Here is an 18100-nt window from a genome sequence, read left to right as displayed (position 1 = left end):
ACGCAGTAACTTCTGTGTTCATGCCAGTAGCTTTCCTAGGTTAGGTTAGCTATTAGTAGCAAGAAAGAACACAGCAGAAACACAGTAACCTGTCTCCTCATGCCACTAGCTTTTGAAGGTTAGGTTAGTTATTAGTAGCTAAGAAAGGACACAGTATGTTACGAATGCAGTAACCTCTCTCGTCATGCCACTAGGTTTTGAAGGTGAGGTTAGTTATTAGTAGCAAGGAAAGAACACAGCAGGAACCCAGCCACCTGTGTCATCATGCCACTATCTTTTGAAGGTTAATCCAGTTGCAACATCCTGTAAATAGCAAAAATTGTGACCCCTCGCTCGGTTCATAGCATCCTTATAATGAAACAGCACAACTTTTTCTTGCAGAGAAGTAGGTAGAGCTCACGAAGACAGCTTTATCACTTTCTCGCAGAAAACTGAAAATATAGCAAACGCAGTACATAACACCAAAATCTCAATAAAGAGATGTTTTGCGCCAAACGTGCGCTTTTAGTTTCTTAGCTACATTGATTCAGCTGAACATCGGAAGTGGATATTAAGAATACGAGCGTGCTCAGAGACATCCACCGCAAAAAAAAAAACTTGTTAGTTCTACCCCCCCCCCCTACCCTGTATTTCAGGCAAAACCATGCACGATTATTCCAGTGAGGAAAATGTTAAGCTGAGCAGTGCAGTATTTCACGATTTGCGGAAATGTGATTTTCAGTTTTATGCTGTGGATTTTAAGTTATTACCAAGTTCTGCATATGTCTAGCCTTGACTGCAGTTTTTTAGTTGTGCCCTTCAGACCATGGACCACAGAGTCATGTTTGCATCTGCTACGTACAAAATCATGTGCAACCGTACTCACTTTCGGCCATTATTTCTGCATGGCCGATTTAGTAGCGGCTGCTGGACGACAGCCGGCCTTCGGCGGCACCCACGTGATGATAACAGTCCATACACAAGAGGCGTCCGCGGCTTGGACGACGGGCTGGCCAGGAGCTCGAGCTGCCAATCACGACGAAAAAACAAGAACGCCAATGACTCAGTTACTGAAAATTTACCTTGGCAGTGTTCAAAAAAAAAAAAACTACAACAGGCGGTGATTTAACGTCCGAAGCGACGCGGGCTACGGGGGACACAGTAGTGAATGGCTCAGGGCAAATCTGGATGCCGGGGGTTTAGAAATGTGCAGTGATTTCGCAAAGGAGGCGGGCGCTTTTTCGTTTTGCTTCCGACGAAACTCTGTCGTCTCGACCGGATTGAAAAAGGAGTCCTCCAGTTCACCATGGAGCACTGTAACCACCGAGTTGTAATGAAATGGTTTCTGTTACAACGTGCACATTACATGAAAAAACTGCGCATCATAGTATGTACATTATGTACATAGTATGTACAGTATGCTCGTTTCATTTATTCCGACTACTCACGTTTTACTAGCGTCACAGCGTTAAAAGCTCGTGCTGGTCTTGACAGCCTTTCCCATTGTCGTAAACTCTCCCGATTAACTCTTTTTCACAAAATTTACCATCATCCATTGCTTCACGACGATTTCTTTCACTTACCCACAGCAGTGTTTCCACGCCGTGACCATCCTTTCAAGATCAAACGCATCACATGTCACACTTCAAGTTTTGCCAAATCATTCATACCCAAAACCATTATTGATTGGAACCGGCTGCCTTCCACAATCGCAACTGAAACTAACGCGACATCATTTCATGAACTTTTAAAAAATCAAAGCGATGTGTAGTTTTCTTCTAGTTCTGTTCTGTTCACCGCAATGTGTTTGAGTTTCGCTTTTCGTTCTGTTTATTCCGATGTTTTTATTTTTGTTTTTTCTTTTCTTTTTTTGCTTCGTTTTTGCGCCACATTTCGATTGTTGCTGACTACCAGTTATTGCTCTTTTCTTGCTTCTTTTTCTGCCCTGTTACTCATGTTAAATGTTCCTTCTATGTATAAAATTTGCAATTTTTACCACCATCTATGTAATACCCTCGTGAAGAGGGCCTTTAGTGGTATCTTAAAATAAATGAATAAATAAAATTATGTGCGTTTTTTTACGCAGCAAGAAAACTGCAAATACCAAAAAGTGATATCCCAGCGATTACTAAAGGGGAGCAGGACAAATATTCACATTCATCTTCAGGAAATAAGAATGCTTTAAAAGTGATGAAACGCAGCAGGCTAGGGTCTACCCAGGAACGATCCACATCGCACGAATACTTATGAACTAAAAACGCGGAAACTGCCGCATGATTCAGGAATGTGGTGCATTTTGCTGTATAGTATTCGTCAGTGCTATGGAGTGTAAATAAATGTCGAAGTCCTAGTTCTCACCGAGTCTAGGCCTATTACGTTTACTTTGGATGCAACCCCACAGACAAAGGGCACAAAAATGATTGAGTCAGCTCTATAAGGGGCTCGGGAATAGCACCACCGGAGTTGATGCTGGTGTGAAAAGGGTATAAATACTTCTCAGGCTGTCCATGCCCATGGGTGCATTCCAAGCACAACAATGACTAATTTCATAGCTCTGCTAGTAAACTTCAGTTTCTTCCTGCAGGACTCCTGCAGAATAACACGCAAAATTCCCTTCCCGCTAGCAAATCAGCATCTAGAGGTCGCTCTGCTGGCAGGAGCAAAGACAGGCTCTACAACTCGTTTCGGTTTGGTTTGGTTTGGTTTATGGGGTTTAACGTCCCAAAGCGACTAAGGCTATGAGAGACGCCGTAGTGGAGGGCTCCGGAAATTTCGACCACCTGGGGTTCTTTAACGTGCACTGACATCGCACAGTACACGGGCCTCGAATTTCTCCTCCAAAGAAATTCAACCGCCGCGGCCGGGATCGAACCCGCGTCTTTCGGGACAGCAGCCGAGCACCATAGCCACTGAGCCACCGCGGCGGCACAACTCGTTTCGTGTTCTTCCCTTCTTATCATAAAACACTTCAGCAGCAAAGTTCAACTAGGCCAGCAGCAGGTTTCCTGGAAGATGTCAAATCTGCTCTCGGTTCATTCGCTGTCGTTCACGCAAAACTACGTTCGCTCAATATAGGTATGTCACTTCTGCCTGATGAAAAAAATCTTTCTTGCATCTGAGGGTGTCACGATTCTTCTCGTTAAGAAGTTTAATTCGCCGCATTTTTTTCCCGAAGAGGTAAGAACAGTACAATGAATCAAATAAACGCAGAAACAGCAGTGCGGCAGCTGCTGGCACTTACTCCTGTTCATGGACGAAACAAAATGGCTAGATATTTTCTAGTGCATGTTGTTGTGCTTCTGAGCTGTGCAGTGTTGCACCGAAGGAAGATCTGAAGCTAGGGAGCAAAAGTGCTGAAATCGATAGGGGTTAATGAAAAATTCTAGGTAATCTGCAATTCGCTCATGGCATCGCCTTGCTTAGTCATTCAGAAGATGAACTACAAAGCATGATCTATGAGTAAGACAGGTAGAGGAAGACAACGGGTCTAAAAGTTAACATTCAGGAAACTAAAGTAACGTTCAACAATATCGCAAGGGAACAGCAGTTCGCAATTGGTAGCGAGGTGCGGGAAAAGGGGAATATGTCTACTAAGGACAGGTAGTGATTATTGATCGGGATCATGACATGGAAATATATCGAAAAAAGGGGGTGGAGCACATATGGGACGTCTTTCCAGATCACGAATGGCAGTTTACGGATAACTGTCAAGACCAACGTATACAACAGATTTACCTCACTGGTACCCACCTATGGTGCAGAAAAATGAAAGCTAACAAAAAGGGTTCTGGTTAAGTTCAGGGGGGATGAAGGTATTGAGAACTTTTTTTTATTTGCTAACATATCTTTCTGAAACTTAACACCTGGGTGTATCATTGAATGCTGATTTCGAATATGCATTTAGATTTCAAATATTTAACCTGGAAGAAAATATATTGCAAAATAAAATATCCTAATTAGGTCATTTCTTACTGGCCTTTTTAGTTTATCAGTTAAACAAACATTTTAAAGAATAAGCAGACATTTGCAAAGGCCCAAAGCACATCCTAAAACTAACAGAATGTCTACAAACCAATTTTGTTGATCATAAATAAACAACAAAGTTGGAAAGAAAAAATGACGTGGCGGTAATTAGCCCACACTTCGCCTAATTGCTCATATATCATGTTTAAAGGAAAAAAGAAAGCTTTAGCATGTGCTTTGGGCCTTTGCAAATGTCTACTTATTCTTAAAAATTCATTCTTTAACTGATAAATTACTATAAAGGCCCGTAAGAAATTGCCTAATTTGAATGTTATTTTGCGATAAATTTTCTTCCAGGTGAGATATTTTAAATCTAAATGCATATTTGAAATCAGAATTCTATGATACACCTGCGTGCTGAGTTTCAACAAGTTATGTCGAAAAATACAAAACAAGTTTTCAAGACCCTCATTCCCCCTTAGGGACAGTGAAGCGAGATATGGAAGAAGACCGGAGTTAAGTTAGGAGACCAGAAGCAGGCACAGTGGGTGAGGCAAGAGACGCGGGTTAAAGGCAACCTAGTCGAAATCAAGAGGAAGAAATGGGCATGCGTATGACATACAATGTGAAGGCAAGATAACCACTGGCCCTTAACAGTAACATAGTGGACTCCGAGCGAAGGCAAGTGTAACAGCGGACGGGAGAAAGTTAGGTGGGTGGATGAGATTAAGAAGAGATTAACTAGCTGGCAAAGAACAGGGTTAATTGGAGAGGCACGGGAGAGGCCTTGCCCTGCAGAGGGTGCAGCCAGGATGATGATCATGTATATGGGTCTAAAGCAAGCCACGTGACCAGAAGACGAATGACGCTGCATATGCTAGTGTTAGAGAATAAATACACAGAGAAAAGAATGTTTTGTGATAGAGCATGGACTGTTTTGTTGAGGGTCGCCCAAGTAATAAGTGCTAAAAGATGTTCAGGGCAAATAATGGCGCAAGAAAATTCCCGTACTGGCTCTTTGGCAGACATTCCGGCGATAATTATTTACTGCGAAAGACTTTGATGAAGGGAGTTTTTATTGCAGATGAGTTTTACCCCTAAGTTGATGCCGATGACTATCTTACAAGAACACACTTTAAAACGTCATTTTCAGCGACACAGTTCAGTAAAGAGAGAATTTTTAGACAATGGACTAATTTTTATCAACTTCAAAAGTGAAAGACATTAACAGCAGCCAGTCGTGTACCGAGAGTCTTTGATGCCGCTAATATTCGTAGTGAGAGACTTCCATAGCCAAATATATTTTCGGGGATGGAGTGTTTACAGCATTAAATATTTTGGGTAACACCTTCATGAATAGAAAATAACTTGGATGGCGGCAGATTTATACGTCATTTCTTAACCAATTGTTAAATTTAGCTTTGTCCATTTTAAAACTTCAATGCAATGTATACCAAGTGTTCCAGAGAGGACAGCCCAACTAATCCGAGGTAGAGTTTTTGTGGTAAATAGAAGCTTTTTATGGAATAGCAATACAAGTGTTTGCTGACGTCAGAAAACAGAATCAAGTTAAAATTCGAATAATTATAATAGCTAACGTTTTAAGCATTACCGAGCGGCACCTGATTGCACTTTGATATTTCTAGCCTGTCATTAGTAATAACCATGTCAGTTTTTAGACTTCTGAAATCGCGATAATCTTTGCGGAAGTGGTTCAAATAGTTTGGACGATTTCTCGCGACATCCGAAAAGCATGCGCTTGTGGGAGGGCGCAAAGTGACAGCGATCCAATTGCGACCATCTGTTGCGCATGTACCACGCGACACTCTGAGTCCCGCCCGAGCTGCAGTGTTCCCCGCTCCTCGCAAATTTGTTGCTGGAGCGCTGGTGATGTAGAGAATGTCACATTCTACGTGTCTCACCGAGCATCTACTTTTGACTGGCGCAGCTTGGTTTGGTTTATTGGCGTTTAACGTCCCAAAGCAACTCAGGCTATGAGGGAGGCTGCAGTGAGGGCTCCGCAAATTTCGACCACTTGAGGTTCTTTATCGTGCACTGATATCGTACATGGGTGTCGAGAATTTCGCCACCATCGAAATTCCACTGCCGCGGCCGGGATCGATCCCGTGTCTTTCAGGCCAGCGGCCGAGTGCCGTAACCACTGAGCCACCGCGGCGGGTTGACTAACTAAGCTGTGTGCTCTACAAGTACGCGGTTTTTGAATGGTGCGAGAAACAGCTCAAATGAGTCGAGCCGCAGTGGCATGGGTAACAGTGTTTTCAAAACAGTAAAAACTGGTATGGCTAATACTAACGTCCGGCTACGAATCTCTAATTGCAATTAGGTGCCTATGTGTAACAGTTTAAAAGTGAACTATTAGAATTTAGCTATTCACTTTACTAATTAATATGATTTCCTTCTTTTTTGGCACCCACCAACAAGGTTATTACTATTCAGAAAGAAGTTCCTCTTCTCAAAAATCTTATGTTTAAAATTATTAGCCGGCTTCCCTGAAAAACCTGGCATATGCTTCTCCCCTTTACACTTCTGTTGTTTTTGACCAGCTAAGGGTCCACAGTTTCTTTTTGAAAATGTTTTGCCCACGCACTCAAACCCCACAGACATAGAATGAACCTCTGCTTACGAAAGCATTACAAGAGTGCAGCTTTAAGCTTATAAGAGCGCAACCTGGCCTGGGATGCTTCCGTAGATGGCACAGTTACTCGCAGAAAACTCATGTCAGTGCGTTTCTCGAGGATATAGACATAGAAATAAGCGTGGGAAACAAGACTGGGCGGTTAACCATCAGATTTTCTAAGTGAGCATGCTCAGGCATCGCCGTATTGTGTGCGCAATAAACTTACAAGTCATGAAAAACAGTGAGACGAATGGCTATAATTTCCACAGCAAGCGCAGGCATCCTCCACAACCAGTTATCTGCCATGATTGCAGAATCATCATCTCGCATTCTCTGTACGAATCCGCATAGTGCACAAGTGTAGTAAACTCCTATCTCCCTCTATGTCTTCGCTCACTGTGTTCTTCAGGTTCAGACACAGAACAGGAAAAAATGACAGCGCCTTTGCTTTCATAGTAATAGCTGATCTTCTAGAGCACTTGCTGACGCGCCTGGTTTTATCAGGGGCTTTTTTCGCGCGCTCTTTTTCTCATTAGATGTTTACAATCCCACAAGATAATACCAAGCCTTCAAACAAAAATGAAAAGGTAGTCGGCTCAGTTAGTTGAAGTAATGGTCCCTTAATTGCAATTTGTCTCGGTCACTGGCCCTCTTAGACTTGATAAGTACCAACAGAGATCACCCCCATTTACGTTCAGCATGTTCAAAATTTTCTCTGCGGAATAAGAAAAAGATTAAAGACCTGGCACAGTTTCAAAGAGGGTTTTATGCATAGCTTTCTTAGGCGTCCACGGCGCAGTGAAGTGGTAAGAGGGAGCGCCCCCATTCTTGTGCTGCTCGCTTGATCCAACTGAACCCAATTATTCATGGTGCTGCTCACCGCTAGGCCCCAATTTTACTCTCATCGTTGCAGTGGAGAGGAAGTCGGCCTGAGCTTCCGTTGGCACCCATGGCACGAATGCGCCCAGTGCTGCCAACACGCACGGCAGCTTCCATCTCAATGAGGGTTCGATGAGCACAGACTCTTGCCACTGCTGGAAGACACAAGGAAGAAGATCAGTATTGACATCGTTGTGACTGGTGCAAATCTAGAGACGGCCAAACTAGTTTTGGGTATGTTTAGTTTAGTTTAGCTTATAGGTGTTTAACGTCAAAAGCGACTCGGGCTATCAGGGATGTTGTAGTGAAGGGCGAACAAATCTATTCTCTAGAGCATTTACTGATGCGCTTGGTTTCATTAACGGCTGGTTTCACTAACGCCAACAGCACAGTTAAGCAGTCAGAGTGCCCCCATTCTTGGGCTGCTCACTTGATCCACTGGAACCCAATTAGTCATGGTGCTGCTCACCTCTAAGCACCACTTTTACTCCCCTCATCGTTGCGGTGGCGAGGAAGCGGGCCATAGGCTCCACTGGCACCCACGTGACGAACGCGCCAAGTGCGGCCAACGCGAATGGCTTCTTCCTTTCTGAATGAAGGTTCGATGGGCACAGACACTTGCCAGTGCTGAAAGACACAAGAAACAAGGTCATTGTTCATATCATTTGCTCTTACCGTATTATGGAGTCTATAATATATGCAAAGACATAATGGCATCCATACGTCTTCTGTGTCGATTTCATAAACTTTGCATATAATTTTTATAAAGCTTCTATAAAATGTACATTACGTCAGAAGGGGTCCGTACGTTTCTATATGCACTTTTCCATAACCTCCACACTAGTTCCATGCGCTCCATATTGACTCCTTATAATCAATATGGAAATATGCGGAATTATGGGGCTGGCTTCGCAGAAACTTTGGGTAGGGCTAGGTTAGAAATTTCAGCCAGCAGTATAAAAGAAACAAAAGCCTTACTAAGTGCCACATGACACGCGGGAGGAATTTTCCACGGGAGTGATTGGAGAATTCTATGAAATGCACTTGACCAAAACAATACACTTCTATGTCTGAAAAACAACCAATACACTTATACCGAAAAATTCGAGCAAGCCCCCCACCCCCGCAAGTCGAAATTACTCGTAAAGTACAGGGGGCCCGATCCTGGAACGGCGCCGAAAATCAAGATGGCGGGGCCTTTTTTTTGCCAACTTTTTTTTTGGCATAAGCAGAGTAATGGGTACCAACAAATAATGCCCACATTCTCTTGTTGGCCAGAGAACCGTGGTGACAATAGGACAGGACCAATTCCCCTCGTCTTCACAGACTTCCTTACCTGTGGTCTTCGGTTTCGCTAGTTTCATCGCCTTACTGCCGAACGAAATCGTGGGCGTCAGCATCCGGCAGCACCCACGTGACAACTGCACGACGGACGTTGCCGACACATGCACTGCCTGCATCCACAAAGAAGGTATGATTAAAACAGGCTCCTGCTTCTTTCGCTTGAAAACAAAGATCAGTGCCACGATTATATATAGCCGGCAGCACTGAAGCTTTGCAGTCACCAAAGAAAATTTGGAAAAATAGTAGACTCCTAAATTTGCAGTATTCTCTACAAGGAGGCGTCGCCAGTCACAGCGTTATGGTTTAAACGCGCAGTGCACCATCAAGCTCCTCGGACACCGTGAGACTGCCTTGCAGGGCGGCCATTTATTTTATGGCGTAGACTTTCAAAAATTTTGTCGGGGATGGTCTACTCAGGGATCAGCGTTATGGGGTCTGTGTATCTGTTGCAGCTCTTTTGCTGCACAGTTTTTAGTGCTTTGGACTGCGGTTAAGGTCCCTGATGCATGCAACCAAAACATGCACCCTAACGTGGGCACAATAACAAAATGCTGAAGTATGGTAATTTGCCGCAAGAGGCTTTTATATGATCACGTTATTCGTCATCAGAACAAGTGGACTTTAAGCAGTTTGAGTGAAAATATCAAAATACTATTCACGGGGTCAGCCATGGTGCTGGTTTGAGGCTTTCTTTATTCTCTCCTTTTATCATTGACCTCCCAGAAGCAGAGAGAGCTCTGAGTTACGGTTTATGCAAGTGTCACTGCACGGTTTGCACCGGCAACTTGCTTCTGGCTTGAAAACTTTACGAAGAATGCTTTACAACTAATTTTGACATGATTTAACAATAAACACCTAGGTTTAGACAGTGAAAAATCCAAATACGTGATGTTTTTTTATTAAACAAAGGTTTAATGAGTAATACGTTATTTACATATTGAAGATATTGTCACTGATAATGTCCTCTCAATTGAGGCCGCCGCGGTGGCTCAGTGGCTATGGTGCTCGGCTGCTGGCCCGGAAGACGCGGGCTCGATCCCGGCCGCGGCGGCTGAATTTCTTTGGAGGAGAAATTCGAGGCCCGTGTACTGTGCAATGTCAGTGCACGTTAAAGAACCCCAGGTGGTCGAAATTTCCGGAGCCCTCCACTACGGCGTCTCTCATAGCCTTAGTCGCTTTGGGACGTTAAACCCCATAAACCAAACCAAACCAAACCTCTCAATTGAATACTTAGGGGTCGTATTCGAACAGCTGCTCAGTGTGTGTAAAATCGTTGCACATTGTTGTTTTACCCTGGCAAGAGCACGGCAGTACTTCCCTCGCATCGTTCTTCTGTCCGTGTACTTTTCACTTTGTCACAGCCATCTCAATTACTGCTCTGAATCAAGGGAAGCAAGATACAAAGTAAGTTTATTACCATTGCATAGTGTCCAAAAATGCGCTGAGCTAGCCACACATGCAGTACTGCACAAGTCAATGAATGCTGTTTGTTTTTCAGGAATGGGTGATTTAAAATTCTTCAAGAAGTGATGTCGCGTGAAACCTAACGCAATTAAAAAAATCAACGCCATCCCTCTTCGAATGTTCTGTATACCCGTTTGCAACACAAGGCAAGCTAGGAATGATACCGTTTTTCTTGGGGAGGATAAAATTTGTAACTCGTTGCCGATAGAAATTAAATCAGCGAGCAATTTTAACCAGAATTTCACCTCTATCAAAATTCGACCACCGTGGCCAGGATCGAACATGCGTCCTTCAGATCAGCAGACAAGTGCCACACAAACTGAGCCAGCTCGCCGGCGGGAACTTTAGAGAAATGCGTTTCGAAAGTTATGAGTACTGAATTACTTCCAAGGCTCTGAAAAAAACAGAAAGCAATACTGCTACAGGTTCTATTTACAAAGGTATATACATAGGCAGGCCGATCCGATCCTGGTGTGTTGACGGCGAGATACCGAACCTCCCCTTTGTTCCTACGTGCCCACTTCTTTGCTGGTCCTTCAGAGCCCTTGTGTAGACGACATAGTAGAGGGCTGGGATTGCTTTCAACAATCTCATCCCGCGAGTCGCTAGTTCATGCATCAGCATTAAAGAGCGTCTTCCCCTCATTCCCGGTGCACAAGGAGCTATACAACTTCCGGAGCAAGGCTCGCGCTTAGCTTCGTCTTTAATTGTGCGATTTATTTCGACATGGATATCTTAGATTACGGTGCTGATCCCAGTAATTCAAAAAATGGCCGGTCAATTTCTCTCAAACCCACGACGTAAGCTTGGGTCTGCCAGTTAAAGATTATGAAAAGCTCAAAGGACAATACCATTGTGTATAGCAAGATTGTCTCACAACTCTCTGGAAACCCGAACTGTGTCGCATCTTTAGGGAAGAGAGGAAGGTGGGAGCTGAGCGACAGCTTTTTAGGTAATTTATATTTCGCGATGGCAACCACCCTCACCTTAAGCATTCCTACGCTTTCTTCAAACCCGATTCCTCCAGCCACAGCCACTCCTCAGGTGCCTCGTGTGCCAACGCCTTTCTGTTCGCTGATTTTTATGTTTTTGCCACACTCTACTATCTACAAGCCGTGAAAACCACCTCCCTAGTATTCCACTCTTCTTGCCATGCTCTCTTCCTCCTGTGGTCCCCGCCTTCGGGATACAGCTGGAGGAGGAGAGCACCCTACTCCCCCTCACAATTCCGCCCTGCTTCCACGGCAACCGCACTCCTGTTGCGCATTCCTCCACTCGCCACCTACCCGTCACCTTCCATTGTTCTCACGGCACACTGGCTCCTGCAAATAATGGTCAACTCTCACCACACCCTCCTCATTTCAAAGCTGCCCTCCTTGAAGTTGTTTCTGGGTCAGCAAGCTCCATTTTTTCTGCGTTCTTACACTTGAGACACATCCTCAAAAGCCCCACCGGAATAGTCCTCTGTTTCCGCATTCATCCAATCTCGGCATGCCGCACTAACACGGTAAGAACCTTCGGGTTACGCATTCCTCTGCTCTGTTATATTGTCACGTAGTGGTGCCTGCAGTCCGGCAGAAGGGAAAACAGCGGGAATATCTTCTGAACGGATCTCTTTGTTTGGGCTGACTTGAGCCAGTAAAGAACTGAATCACTCGGCGGGGGTGGAACAACAACTGTGCTCGGCGGTCGTCGAACAGAATGCCGGCTACTCTCGGCCATGATCTTTTTTAAAGCTGATAGCGAACATTCGACATAAAGCTTGTAAAGTTACTAGAACATTATGGAACAACGTAGAATCGGACTGCCTGGATGCGCTCAATCAAGGTAAATATAGGTGCGTCTTGTATTACAAACAAAGCGATAAATCGGCGTGCCGACAGCTTTGAAGAATGAAATAACACTATAAATATTCATGTCAATATCTTCAACTTCTATGGTTAATCTGACAGACAGGCTCCGGTGTAACGCAATTGTCCACTCTGGCCACACCCTCTTCCTTCCACGGTACCAATCTTCTGCGTTACTTCTCATGAGAACCCCGCCCCGTTGCTGACTACTACTACAGCACTAAGCTCATTAGTCTTAATCACAATTTACTCTTGACGGATTGCGCTTTTGTAGTACAAACTACAAGAAAAGACCAATCGGACATACTTGCATGGTATGTAAATAAAAAACTAGTACATATGAAACAAAGGTACACGGGAAAATTTAAGGCAATTTTTTTGGCATAAGCAGAGGAATATTTACCTACAAACAATGCCCACATTCTGTTGGTGGCCACGGAACCATAGTAGATGTTGTGGTTGTTGTTGCTGTCCTCTAAATAATGGCGCGTACCCACTGCGGGGGATTAGCGAAGACACAGGCGGCAACTGGTAGGTGCTCAGAATGTAAAACTAGTGAATAAATGATGGGGGAAAAATAAAGTAATAATGATGTTATAATAATTAGGAAATAAATGAAATTAATTCCGATGTGTAATTCAAATAAGCTAAACAAATACTGCGAGATCGGTGACTGAAATAGAGAACAGGGCTAAATATTCCATGTTTCGGTATGCTTTCATTGCAGAGAAATATTGATCATGAGAAAGAGCAGAGCTCAAGACGGCAGCCATTTAGTGTCTGTAAGGAAGTTTTGGATGGCGGAGAGCACAATGCAGTTGCTGTGCCCAAGGGAGGAAGCCCCAAGAGACAGAACAACCCCAGCTGACAGACTTAGACCTAGCTGACGTAACGAATGCTCTAGCAGGCGGCTCCGTAAAGGGGAGAAACGGCGGCAGGTCAACAAGAAATGATCTATCGTTTCGGGTTCTCCACAGAACGGGCACAATGGCGAGACCACCAGACCAGATCTATAAAGGGAGCAGTTTAAGTGAGGCACGCGACAACGTACACGCGTGAAGGAAACCTCAAGCTTGCGTGATCGCCATCCTTTACTGCACCACGGGCAAAGCAGATGCCGGAATTCGGGAGAGGAGGTCAGAGCTGATGCTGCGAATTCTTTCAAAAGCAGATACCTGCGAAACTTGGCTGCAGTAATATATGCGCTGGGTGGAAGCACAGATACGACTGGGCCTTGAAGGGATGCCTTCGCCAGGATATCAGCACCCCCCTTCAAATAGATTCCTCAGTGCCCAGGCACCCACAACAACCGTAACGAACACACGTGGGGTGGAATCAAGCATTTGAGTAAGCGTAGTGCCTGAGATGTAGGCACGCTGAGAGAGGAACATAACAATAATGAATACGTCATTATTAATACAGAAGACAAAGAGCTGTTTAATTTGCGCAACGCCAAGACTACAGCTAGAAATTCGGCCATATAAATAGGGGTGTAATCTGGAAGGCGGAGTGAGAATGACCAGTCAAGAAAGATGGAGAAAATGCCAACACCGGCCTTTTCTTCACACTGTGAGGCGTCTGTCGCTATGAGTAGATGAGATTTAAAGTGCAGCAAGTAATCCTGTATTAAACCGCTGAGAAAACGAAAAGGCATAAAGTTTGCATGTTTTGGAAAGATGTCATCGAAGGCAATCCGAATAGATGAAGAATTGGCGCATACCGGAAGGATGTCTGAAATGCGGACGTTTAAGGGGTAAAGGAGAGATTGCACAAAACAAATCTGAGGGGTACGGAAACGAGACCAGGTTTCGTTGAAATATGGCCGAGGCTGACGAAGGAAGATCAAATTGGAGGCATGAAGCGACGAATGGCACATTTTTACAAACGTTTTCATCGTTAAGAGCTGAAATCTTGAAGGCAATGATCGAACCCGCACTTCCAGGTACAAAACGGAATTCGCCACAAATTTTGCAAGGCCCAAACAGAGGCGCAGCGCCTCCCGCTCCAAGAGAATCAAGGGGCGAAGTTTAGGCTGGCGCACCAGAGAATAAAACACAGCCGAGCTCTAAGACTGGACGAACATACAATCTATAAATCGTAAGAAGCGAGTACCTTATCATGCCAGAATAAACATTGCTCAGCCTGCGCAGCATACCGACTGCTCGGACTCCTTTCGCAGTGATTTGCTTTATATGGGCCCGCGAGGAAAGAGAAGAATCATAAATTACTCCGAGGTATTTGATACTTTGCACTTGAGGAATTGCATGGTTCGGTAAACAATAGAAATATTAACTGGGGAGAGAGCGGGAAAACCAATAAAGCACATTTATTGACATTAAGGACAGATTAATGTCCCCTAACGATTGGTCCAGGATATTCAGGTAGAACTGTAAGGATTGGTACAAAGAGGAAATGTCGTTCTCTGAAGCAAAAAAGGAGATGTCGTCAGCGTGCACATAGGTGGACACTTTAAGACTGCAGGGAATACTGCTAAGTAAGATGTTTAAAAGTACAGGGGACAGGACCGCCCCTGGGGCACTCCTCTCGCTTGTCGAAATCTGCTTGATGAAGCACCATTCTAGAAGCAGTAAAATTCCCTGTCAGCAAGGAATTCAGCAACCCAAGCAACAAAGTATCTCGGAAGTCCTACTGTCTATAGTCTTTGCAAGAGCATCCTGTGCTCAATGCTACCATAACCCTTAGACGCATCTAAAGTAACAAGCGCTGCGTATTGGTTTCGGCGACGAGCTAGCTGTATGCGGCTCTCCAGATCGGTATGGGCACACCATATAGAGCATCCTGGCCTGAAACCTATCTGGCAAGGGTTCAACAACCCAGTATCCTAAATAACGGACATTATTCTACTATGCAACACCCTCTCAATTAACTTTACGAGATTTGCAGTTAAAAATATTGGCCTTATATTGTCTAACACATAACCACCTCCCTGCTTTTTAAGCAAAGGGATAATCTTTGCTAGACGACGCCACTCATTTGGAATCCATGGCCCCTTAAGAGAGTAATTTATAAGTGCCAGTAAGTCGGTGGGATATTCCTCAAACAAAATTTTAATCATAGAAGAAGTGACCCCATCAGGGCCAGGGGCCGCGGGTGGAAGGCTGGATGCAGTGTTCGAGAGCTCAGTGACGGTGACCTCCTCGAAATCATTCAATGAGGCAAGAAATCTCGGAGGAGAAGGAAGAAGAGCCGTAAACCGACGCTCAAGGCCTCTGCCTATTTCTTCTAGAGACTGAGCAAGTTCAGCCGGTGACTGAACTAGGGGGACAGCGTTCATGGTGGTCGAGATCAGTTTCCTGGATTATAGGTAATTGAATAACGCAGGCCTGTCACCAGATTTTGAAAGGAATTTGTAGTGTTGAGTATCGCACAACTCTTTTGCATGAGATACGGTGCGCTCAAACGTACCTGCCATGAACTTATAATCGATCCAGTTTTTGGGACACTGATAGTGGAGAAGTTTCTTCCAAGCAGCCTTTCGGCGTCTATAATCTCAAGTGCACTCTGCGTTCCACATAAGGCAAGGCGATGTTCCCTTATGTGCCTGGACCAAGAACTCCGATTTTTTACGAGCTCGATCCAAAATTGAACAGATGCGGATGGCATTATCTCCCCTTTTGGAATGAGATAATTCCTGAAGGTCTGCTTTGAGGGCATTTTTAAAACTGCCGAAATTTATGAATGTGCGCCGAGTGCGCTTAGGAGAGGTCAACTGGCACATAACTTGGAAACTGATCGGAAGGTGATCACTATTGGAGGCACAGTCAACTGACGCCCAAGAAGACACAGTTATTGCGGGGGAAGAAAATTACAGGTCTAACACTGGCCGAGACTGACCACGGGCAAATGTGGGGAGACCCGAATTTAAACAGATGAGGTTATTTAGACAAGCCCAGTCCCAAAAGAGCGCACCGCAGCGATCTGTTCGAAACCCCCACGAAACATGATGCGAGTTGAAGTCTGCAACAATTAAAACTTCTTTCCTGAAACTAGATAAAAACGAGTCAAGAGGCCGAATGTCATGCAAACCTATTGGGAAATATACATTGGCCAGAGTGACTGGCTGATATCCAGGAATATTCAGATCAAGAGCCTGAAGTTCGCACTGCCTATCCATTTATTGAAATGACGCAGTTGCCCTGTGGCAAAATTTTGTGGACACGAACAGTAGCAAGCCACGCCCTATTGAGGGTCGGTCTAGCCTAAAAGAACGATAATTTTGTAAATTTTACCAAGAATGATTAGTGAGCCACGTTTCCTGAAGAGCAATTAAATCTGGACCAATTTACTGATTAAACAAACTAAATCTGTTGAAGCGGAAAGAATTGACTGGCAGTTCCACTGCAACACTTCCAGCGACTCTATGCCGCAGAAAGTGCAGCAGCGAAGACCGCCTGATCCAAAATACTGCCTTTCGGTGTAGATAAAGAGTGATTCTTTTTTGTCTTCGTCTGAGAGCAAGAGAGACCAGCAACACCTAACTAAGACGCACCGCGCTTTTGAGCACGCTTCTCAGTCTCCATGTCGACGCACTCTTCAGATGAGATTTCTGACACACTGTGATGTGATAACTGGTTGGAGGAATAGACGAAGGCTGTGATTGAGTCTGACTCAGTGGATTGGAAGTCACGAGCACAGAAGGTTGAGGAAGCTCAACCAATAAAGAAGTGATTGCGCCACAAAGAGGAGCGGTAGAAGCTTGCAACAAAGCGGACATCTGGGATACCATGACATGCGAAATGCACGCGGACAGATTTTCGACTATACGATCCATGGCATTCGCCATTGCTTTCTCTACCGCTGCAGCAATCGCTTACGACAATGAGGAATCCACAACTGTTGCATGCCGCGCTGCCGCACTTGCATAGCCAGATGTCCTATCTTTGATGACAGCAACTGCCTGACGTCTTGAGCACCTGCGTTTGCCAATCAACTTTAGCAACTGAATTTCCTCAGCCCGCGCTGGGCATTTGGAATAGCTTGCTGAGTGTCGACCACCACACAAACAGCATTTCTCGCGTACAGAAGAACACCCAGCGGGGTCGTGGCTTTCGCCACACCCACAGCAAGGGAAATTCGATTTACAGGCCTTCGCTCTATGGTCAAACCTCCAACAATTACGGCACTGAAGGGGCCAAGATGTAAATTGATCCACATAGAAAACCAAAGGCCACACCATAACTTCAGATGGACAGGTCAGCTTCGCAAATGTAGCTATAACTGCCTTCGTCGGTATCTTTGTTCCGTCCACCACACGACTGCATCGGTGAATGCCGACCATGCCAGCCGAAGTGAGCTTTTCTAAGGTCTCAGACACGCTTAGCCGTGGGTCTACACCACGGACTAACCCTTTCGAACACGCCAGATGAGCAGGTACGAACGCGCTCACCGGGTGATTGGCAAACGAAGAACACTTGAGTAGGTCAGCCACGCTTGCCTGGTCTGGCTATCTGCAAACTATCCCGCCACGGTAGAACTGCCGGACGTCAGTGATTCTCATGTAATGAGGAGGGGTGGTCGATTTAAGAGCTTCCTGTACAGCCTCGGGGTTATTCAGCTTGATGGAGCCCTTATCCGCGGGGACGAAAGCAACCGGAATGCTGCTTACTCTGCCACGGAAGAAAGAATCAAGAGGCAGCTCATATGGGGAGAGACAAGCTGACCAGGGGGAGCTCCCCTGGCCTGGAGAGCTTGTGGACATCAGCCCACGTTCCCGCGTTCAGTCACCCTGGAAAATAGGAAGAGAACACAAGAAATCAAGCAGGAATTCGAGAAATAATGCAGCACCGCCTGGTACTTAGCCGCAACCCAGCCGCGCACAGTCTTCCTTACCTGTGGCCTTCGGTTTCGCTAGTTTCATCGCCTTACTGCCGATCGAAATCGTGGGCGTCAGCATCCGGCAGCACCCACGTGACAACTGCACAACGGACGCTGCCGACACATGCACCGGCTGCATCCACAAGGA

At 45.1% G+C, this 18100-nt stretch overlaps 1 long non-coding RNA gene across 1 annotated transcript; it reads right to left on the bottom strand.

The window, feature by feature from the left end:
* Positions 1-640: 640 nt before the first annotated feature.
* Positions 641-8927, bottom strand: LOC149327952 (uncharacterized). The gene is made up of 3 exons (XR_016286204.1): positions 8796-8927; positions 7929-8086; positions 641-1005 (listed from the first exon to the last, which is right to left on the bottom strand). It is a non-coding gene; the product is annotated as an uncharacterized LOC149327952 (long non-coding RNA).
* Positions 8928-18100: the final 9173 nt, after the last annotated feature.

Source organism: Amblyomma mixtum, chromosome 10 (genome assembly GCF_055824585.1).
Source record: "Amblyomma mixtum isolate Tamu chromosome 10, ASM5582458v1, whole genome shotgun sequence".
Lineage (NCBI taxonomy): Eukaryota > Metazoa > Arthropoda > Arachnida > Ixodida > Ixodidae > Amblyomma > Amblyomma mixtum.
The sequence above is the reverse complement of the archived record's forward strand: the minus strand, read 5'-3'. Positions and strand labels throughout refer to the sequence as shown.